A 9,561-nucleotide genomic window follows, 5' to 3' on the forward strand; every position below is an offset into this window, starting at 1 on the left:
TTGCATAAATGGTATAACTCTATCAGATAAATCATACATGAAAAACTACCGTGGCTAGATATAGAGGATTAGAAAAGAAATATAATCTTTGACGTCTTCATGCACCACCAAGGACTTCACTAGCAGTCCAAAAGTTAGTATGTTTGGATGATTAATGTTTCATAAAGGCAAAATATTAGAGCACTACATATGGACTGAAGGGATCATTCCTAATTCAATTCATTTCTTCATGTCTGCCAAACAAGTATTGGGTTTTTCTACCAAAAAAAAAAAAAAAGGTTTAGAGGTCGATACATGTTTTCCATTTATTACAATTAAAGTGAGCTCTAGAGTTTAATTCCTTTGTTTGAACTATAATCAATTTACATATTGCAAAGGGGTCTTCCATGACTTTGCAGGATTTCACATAAATCCTTTGTTTTCTCTAATGAGATGTTACCAAACGCCTTTCCTGAGCAGCAAAATTTTTTATTTAAAACTACAAAAAAGGACAAGAAAAATCCATCCAATGTTTCACCAGCTAAGAAGGAATCCAATGCGATCCATTTCACCACATCAAAAATCCCCGGTCAAGTTAAAATCCCTTTTTCACTCTGGTTGATTATTTTCATCTTGAGTCTGTGCTTCATACTATTTATGCAAGGTGAAAAATAGTATCAACAAGCTAAGTACCGAACAAACTACTGGAACATGTTGTCGAGGAAATGACAAGAACATGTGGAATAAATGGAAGAGAACCCTATGCTCTTGCCTATAAGTTAAATATGTGTGTCAAATTCTTAGAAATTACTTTCAACAGTAACCTTCGCCTAATATTCAAGCTCTGACTTTTAATTAGTAGCAAATCTAGGCCCTTTGTCTGCCCATAATTCAACTGAGTTACGAGATCACTGATGCCTCTATGTTTTATCGTCGGTGCATCAAGAGTAGGCACCACAACACATATTATGCATATATGATATTGCATGCCTTTATGCGCGGACAAAAGTTTCGAGCATGAAGTTAGGAATCTCTGGAGTGCATGTTTTGCATCGTAGAAAGCTATGTAGCCCTAGTGACCACTATATTATCCATCTTAAGGATGGACAACTCTTCTTTATTTCGAGAATATGAGCGGTCCAAGTTCATTATGACAATACATCAATAGCCCCCGATGGTGTAAAATATGGACCGCAGAGGATTCTTGATCATAAAAACAAGAAGGAAAAACTGCACACTGGCATGAGTCTGCTCATAAACCCAGGTGCCACTTGCCATGGTAAATTCCAAAACCCAGTGCACCGGAGTCGTAATCAGCGAGCCAACACATGGTACTTTAACTAGTAACAGACTGTAAAACAAATATGTTGCAAATGCTTGCAGATGCAAGGCCTTGCTGGAAAAACGGTCAAAAACCGGACACTATCGGAGGGAAGCCGCACTCGCATTATCTTTCATGTTTTGAAAATTTTTGGAGGGCCAAAAGGTACTTTTTAGACCTTCAAAAATACTTTTAGATGAAAAAAGATGTTTGGTAAAAATTTCAAAAAGCTGTTTTGGCTTTTTCAGAAAGCTAAAAACAGCTTTTTTGGAAGAAGCTCTGGAGCTTTCCAAAAACACGATTTTCCGCTTTGCCGGAAAACTATTTTTTTACCAAAATATTCCTATTTAAAAGTTCTTTTTTCCTTCAAAAGCCCTCCATCCCACCGCCACTTCCTCTCTCACCTTTCCCCCTCTATCTCCTTCTTTTTCTCAACGCCGCCAGCCGTTTCTTTTTTTTTTTTTTGGTGAACTCATGGCTGCCCACGGCGGCGGCCCCCACGCCGGCCACCACTCATAGCCGGCGGCCCCTCCGCAGGTTGTCGCGATGCCGTTGGTGGTGCACGGCCGGCCCGTGGAGCAGCTGGGCTCGGCCGTGGGGTGGCCAGGCCTTCGCTAGCCGTGGGACCGGAGAGGCGAGCCGCAGCGAAGCCCCTATGGCGGCCGGCCGTGAGGTGCTCTTTTGGGTTGCGGCGTCCGCTCGCAGCGACGTGCGCCCGCGGTGGAACTGTGGGGCGGCAATGTTCGCTCGCGGTGGTGGTGGGCAAGTCGCCTCGACTCCCTTCCGCCGAGACTGCCGCTGGCCGGCCGCAGCCGCCGCCGACCATGGCCCGACCCCATCCCGCGGCCACCATGGCTCGACCCCCTTCCGGCGCCGCCGGCCTCGCGGGAGGAGAAAAAAAAAAAAAAGAGAAGAAGAGAAGAGAAGAAAAAAGAAAAGAAGAAAAGGAAAGAAAAAAAAGAAAAGAAAAAGAAAAGAAAAAATAAATAGATAAATAAGGAGAAGAAGAGAAGAAAAAAAGAAAAAGAAAAAAAAGAAGAAAAGGAAAAAAAGAAAGAAAAGAAAAGAAAAGGAAAAAAAATAAATAAATGCATAAAAATATATATATATATATATATATGAATGAATAAATAAATAAATAAGATAATAAATAAATATATTTGAATAAAATAATAAATAAATAAATAAATAAATAAAAATATAGTAATTATTTAACCAATTTTATCATTTAGCTAGAAAATTTGTTAGAGAAATAAATGGTCATCAGAAGGATAAAAATGAATTTACACTAATAATTATAATATTTTATATATTTATTATTGTATTATACTATAAATATAATATTATATTACATTATATCATAATACATTGATATGTTATGTTAAATAATTTAATATTATATTAAATTATAATCTTATAGTATACAATGTTATAGTACTATATTATAATAATATTATATTACATTACATTAATATTATACTATATCATATATTTATATATTAATACATATTATATTTTATTATACTCTGTTGTATAATACTAGTAGTGTCCTTTATAGTTATTTTGTTATACAAAAGTACTTTCTTAGTTTGTTTACCAAACATATGTTAAAGTGCCACAATATTTTAGAAATGTAGTTATCAAACAGTAAACCGTTTTTTATAAAAGCTCTACTTTAGACTGGCAACAGCTTTTCCAAACATGAGCTAAGTTTGTAGCATTTCATCCCACCCCTCCCGTAATTTACATGAACCGTAACCGGGCCAGCCCGGGGTTTTGGACTCTACGAAGCAATTGGAGCACGAGTCTGAGAACATACACCAACCCCTCCACCGGTAACTAAATACACGTGTCTCGAATTTTGGTATCAGAAGCATGTCAACCAACTGTTTCGTGCTGACCAACGGCCAAACGTCAAACAACTAGCGTGTGGCGGCGGCGCACTTTAGCGACCACCTCTTACACATAAATGGAAGGCTAAACACTTGTTTTTTGTATTTTTTGGTTTCTTGAATATCCTTCTAAAAATTTAAATTTACATGAATACCCTCTTAAAACTTATATTTATTTCTAATTCTCATAAAACACTGTTTTTACACAAATGTACCTAATATAACAATTTTTCTAACACCGTTAATAAAAAAATATATTTATTTTAATTAAAATAAAATAGAATTTTAAAATTACTTTTTTATCTTCCATCGTGATCGTCTTATAAATATTTTTTATACATCTACCTATAAAAATATTTTAATTATTTTAATTTAAAATTGTTAATTTTTTAATGGCGTTAGATTGCGTGGGTACATATACGAAAATAAGAATAAAAAAAGACAAAATAGCAAAATAAGTGTTTACGAGGGTATATATGCAAATATCACTTTTGAAAGGGTATTTATGTAAAATTTGATATTTAGGAGGGTATTCATGCAAAAAAAAATCTAATATTTTTTTCACTTGCAATTCCTTTGCATCGAGGAAGTGAAGAAAAAAAAAATCAGGAAGTGGTTATCAACCACAGGCTTCGAACCGTTGAATCTACTGCTGACGAAGCCTCCTTTTATATAGAAACCAAGTGTGAATTTGACTTGAAGTCCTACTTCCTGTGGAACGAGTAATGGTTTCCTAAAATATGACAAGAATACAATGTAAAATGTTTAGCGTATACAAAGGGATGTCATGCTCACTTATTTGATTTGGAAGTGTTCCTGTTCTTTTTAATCTGAAGATATCTGCTTCTAGCCTTGTTTTCCTTATAATTACAGTAGTATTGTAGAACACTGAAACACAAATAGCTACATTTCATCATCAAACTTTTGAGGTGTCTCAAACCTGGTTTCGAATCTGAACAACGAATCAATCTCTCGGTTCTCTTGTTTAATCATTCGACTCGTCCCTGCTGATCACCACTGAGTACTAAAGTGTGCAGATTTCTTTCTATTTTATATTGCTAATGATGCAATAATGTGCATCCGCCGAGCTTAGGTTGAACAATTTGGGCATTGGATTTCGACTTAATTTGGGCAGGTATGAGCTACTCCTTATTCGACCAGGTCTGAATTCTGGCCCAATGCTTGAATTATCTAAGATGGAATGGGAACAAATCCAAAGTATTCTAAACTCTGGGACGACTACTGAAGCCCAAAGATGCAAATGTCCTTATATCTCTTCCCTTTGGAAGATCCTACAGTTTGGGCATGTGGCAGGTTTCAATTGGCTCTCTAACTATGGGGTCCATGTCCACTGCATTCATTTATTTTTTGGTAGAAGATAGGAGGGGAGGAGGAGAGGCAGAATTCCACCCGCGTAGCAGCTCCCACTGGGCCCCTCTTCCACCAGAAAATATTCGATGCGGGTTGCAAATTTCCGCGTGCCCTCCCCAACCCGTGGAAAATCCCACTGGGCTATCCACGTGTAAGTATGTCAACCCAGCGCCACCTCAGTACTAATGAAAGAAAAGCATATCTACATAGAGCCATTCAGGCGTGGGGCATGCGGTCCCCCGATTTAATCGACGCTCGCGCGTTTCAAATCTGAACAACTCGGGTGGAGTCCAAGCCCTCTTACCATCAGGCTACCGCCTTGGTGGCGTCCACTGCATTGGAGTAAATGCTTTTGAGCGAAGAGAGAATCTTAAAGAAAAATAATATATTTGTTGTATCTTAGAAGGGCCTTTCATTGAAGTTTGTATGGTATATTTGTGGCCTCTTTCACTTGTAGAGTCTCTTCCATCAGACAGACGTGGCCTAAAACTAGGTGAGCTGGTTAAATTCTTGTGTGTAATCTGGGTATCTGAGGGTAATCCAATCTAACAAGTCTAATAGCAGTGAAATGCCAAAATTCAGCAGAAGGTTGGCAGCTTTGAGAACACTCATTGTCTCATCAAACTAGCATGTGCATCAGCTAAATGGGGCAAAATAATACTGTTGGCTTCTCAAACACAGCTCAAAGGCATCTTTCAAGGTAGTTGTTATGTTCTCTAGTTGACATTGTGTGAGAACTAAGCATTTTTATTGCCTATAGATACAATATGTTAGTCGGATTACCTGACCGCAAGCAACAGTTTCTTCCCCTAAGCTCAATCTTGGGAAGCTAATTATTTAGCCAATATAATGGACAAGGTCACTTTAACAAACTTTATTATTTTAGGGCTGAGCTTCCTTGCACCTCCCTCCTGGTTTCAAAAAAAAATCTTTTTTATGTAACAACGTGATCATTTAGGACATGAGGAATTTGATTGGATCACATGCCACATGGATGGTAAAATATCGACGTCGCTTTGAATTCGGATAATTGACTTGAGACCTAAGTTTGGGGTCCAAGTGGGTCACAAATTGGATTCGACTTTCCAACTAAGATGGTTTTCATTCCTTTAAAAAGCTATGCCGGACATGAATGACTAGACTTACCCAACTAATTTTACCTTAACTAGCTCAAAAAGTACGGTCTCGTCGGTGACCTAATCCAAGTCTAATCCAAATTTTGAGCCAAAAGCTAATTGCTTCTGAATTTGTTAATAAATAGGTTTTGTTTCCTTCTGAATCTAAGATCATAAATTGAACAATTGCATCGAATATGGTCAGGCCGGATTGGGCCTATTTGCATCCCTAAAGAAAATTTAGAGAAAGGTTTAAGATAGCCTAATACAAATTTGTTAAGCAAATCGGTTGGATCGAATCCATTTTGTAGACTATAATTTGATTTTGATTGGACCCCTTCTAGGTGGACAGGCCTCTTCCACAAGTTAATCTCACTCGGTAGGAATTCTCCCTATGGGGTGAAGGGTTAAAGCTCCCAAGTCCCATATCATGATAAAGATATCATGCGTCGAAAAAGACCGATAATTGCTGCCTCTCAAAGTACATACCATGACTAACCTCAAACCCCCCATCGCTTTCTTGGCTACTGTTACAATTATTGGAGAGGAAGAAGACAAAACACATACAAACGTGAAAACAACTAAACAAAACAGGCCTTTAAGCTTGGATTAGACTCTAAATAAGATTCCTCTCTCAATAGCAAGAGGCCTCAAGTGATATGAGAGAGTGGACAACAAGGCTTTGCTGGAATTAGATGGGATAAAGTGAATAAGTTGGTGGATATCTTCCACAAGCATCGGCTTACAATTTTGTGATGAATTCTGCCCATCCCAATTTATACATCATTATGGTATCTATTAGCATCGAACATGTGAGTGACAATTGAGTGATTAGCCCACATGCAAACTTGGGGCAAAGATCTGCTAAACAAGCCTTAGATTAGATGGTGTGGGTAATTTATTGTAATTCTTTTTGATTTCGGTCAATGTATACTACACTGTATCTAAAAACCAGATCGAACCAACTAATCAGACTTAATTTGGCATTAAAATTATCAAGAGAGTGCTTAAACCTTTGGTCATATTAACATGATGAGAAGAGGAAGGGGACATATGCTTGCTTTAGTGGCTAAAATGCTAAGTTTATCTTTTTATTATATTTGAGTATTTATGTTCACTCAATTCTCAAAACTTTCCAAGTAGCATGAAGGGTATACGTGATTTGGATTCCATCATAATCAAGAAAAACTAAAGGTAAGGAATCATCATAATTTTTTTCAAATACACACATCTTTCCTAAAAAAAAATTTTATTTTATTTTTATCAAAATATTTATTCGATAGCGACAAATTTTTTTTTTCTGTCCGATATATCTCGGAACCAACCAGTTTCCAGTGGCAACACTTGTCATGGTGAATTTGACCGGGCGTGGATCATGTTCCCCTGTATTTTAGACAAAGACTATGCTTAACGAATTAGTTTCCAAATCCTTTTAATTACATTGACCAATCCCAGGTGCCAAAGTGGACCAAGTTTAGCATCAATAATTATGAATTTAATACCTTGGTAACATAACTCCAGATCTAGAATTAGTTTAAAGTTTAAACACGTGGCTTTAGGTCATTCTAAATGTGCAAAGTTAGACTTAAGCACAAGGAATGTATACATCCTTCAGGACCAAGTCAATGATCAGAAACACCAGTTTCGGAGACATATTTGGATTTATTCATTACAGCAATACGCCATCTCTAACGGCTACATAGCTTCCAATCCACAGGCCCATTACAAGCACGCCGGCCGTGTTAGTTTAAGAGAACTAAATCCTTAAATATGTCCTACCTGAACGTGAAGTCTCCATAAGAAAGAGAAGAATTACCAAAATAAAGGTGAAAAAAAAAAGCAAAACGAAGAAAGGTTAAAGAAAACCCTTCTAAGGCTGCAAGCTATGATTCTTTAATTTTCTGCTCGTTGTATTCGCTGTTACAACAGTATTTACAACAATATATAGCCAAGTAAAATCGTTAGAAAAATAGTGCCAGGACTAATAAGAAAATATCAAACATATTTGGATTAGTGCGGTAATAAGATGATAAATATGCTGATACTATATTAAAACAATGAAAGAAGATGAAATATCTGTGTATTGTATTCACCGTTATAAAAAATATATAGTCTGACAACGTGACAAAGAAGAAAAGTGTATCAAGACTAATAAAAAATACCAATTATATTTAAACTAGTAGATGATAAATATGTTTAACAGAACAAATGGACGTTGGGAGGAGAGGAAGAAAGGTGGCAGACCTCGTGTGATTTAATTTATTCCAAAGCCAACATACTATTTTATGACCTAATTAAATGGGAGGCCAAAAATATATAGTTGTGTACTTTCATGTATTGGTTTTCTTTGCACAGAAAAAGGAGACATATGCCACCAAGGTGCTGGCCTAGTGGTACTGGGCAGCAATTCTAACCACAAGGTCCTAAGTTCGAATCGCTGCGGCGACGATTAAATTATGGACCGGAGCTCACTACTTTGGCCACTGCTTGGACTTGTGGTGTAGGACCGCTCTTAAACCGCTAGTAGTCGGGGTGGTGCCGGGTGTGACGTACTCACACGTGCTCGAGCCAGAGCTCAGAGGAGTAGCTGAGCCGGGCCCACGGATGGGGAGGGTATGAGTAAAATCGGTCGGGGTGCCCAACACACGGCCATTTCTGCCCGCATCGAACATTCTTCTGGTGGGACGGGGGCTCAGTGGGGGCTGCTACACGGAAATGGGCTTGTCCCTTTCTCCCTCTACCTGTTTTTGCTTTAGCAAAAAAAAAAAAAAAAAAAAAAAAAAAAAAAAAAAAAAAAAAAAAAAAAAAAAACATATTGAAGGAATGTTGAGTTAGTATGGTATTTTTAAGTTTAAATCACCAAAAGAAGGACCAGTCCAAATGATGCCCTGTCGGTTGCCATGTGCACCGTAGTGCAATATAGAATTTAAAAATAACAATCATAATGGACACCAGCGGATCAAGAAATATGGCTGCACGTAAGCCACCTACTTTTGTCTGTTGTGGATTTTGATATTTTGATAGAGATGCTCCTTTGAGTGCTGATTTCTTATGAAGGACCTCCAGATCTTATTAAACCTTTTTTTACTTCTTGATGGAACACAATAACAACTAGAATAACAAAAACAATGGATGGATAAAGATCAAAATGCATTATTCCTTACTTATAATTGAATGGGGGTATCTTACTTCCATCCTGATATTGACCTAGGTTTCTCCTTTCCAAGCTCTCTGGAAAAAGAAAAAAAATTATGATTGTTGATCTAAAGAATATGGTGCCTTCATAAGTGATCGATTGATATTTATTAATTATATAAAAAATATTAACTGATATTAATTTAGATGCCACAATTCATTTAGTATCTTTTTATTTGTTATATTTGTTAGGAATTTTATCTCATTTGTGGATAAGCGAAATCCTACATGCTTGGCCACGAACCAATATTACCTAAATTTGAAGAACAAAGATACTATAGATTTTACCATAGTCGATTTCTCAAAATTTGGATCAGATTTGCATTAAAAAGATATTTAGGACTATGAAGTGCTCGAAGGTTAAGAAACGTAACTAATACATATTAGATGACTTGGTCTTTTCTCCAGAGCGAAGTCATCATCTTTGAATGCGAAATGAAAAGCACTGGCTTACCAAATTTTCTCATTAGATGACTATATGTTGTCTAAGACAGTCAAATCCAGTTATATAAAGTAACACAGAGGAGTTCAGGAATTGAGATATTTGATATAATGGTACTCATTGTATTCAACGATCTAGAGGAAAAAATTGTCACCGTTTGTCTGTTAGAAGTTCGATGATGATCTTCTATTAGCAGTGAAAACTGGCTCTTGGAAATTAGCAATTGGTTTTTGTTTGATGATAAGC

The sequence above is a fragment of the Phoenix dactylifera genome, chromosome 17 (genome assembly GCF_051530095.1).
Source record: "Phoenix dactylifera cultivar Ajwa chromosome 17, Ajwa_hap1_PhDact_Kaust_v1.1, whole genome shotgun sequence".
Lineage (NCBI taxonomy): Eukaryota > Viridiplantae > Streptophyta > Magnoliopsida > Arecales > Arecaceae > Phoenix > Phoenix dactylifera.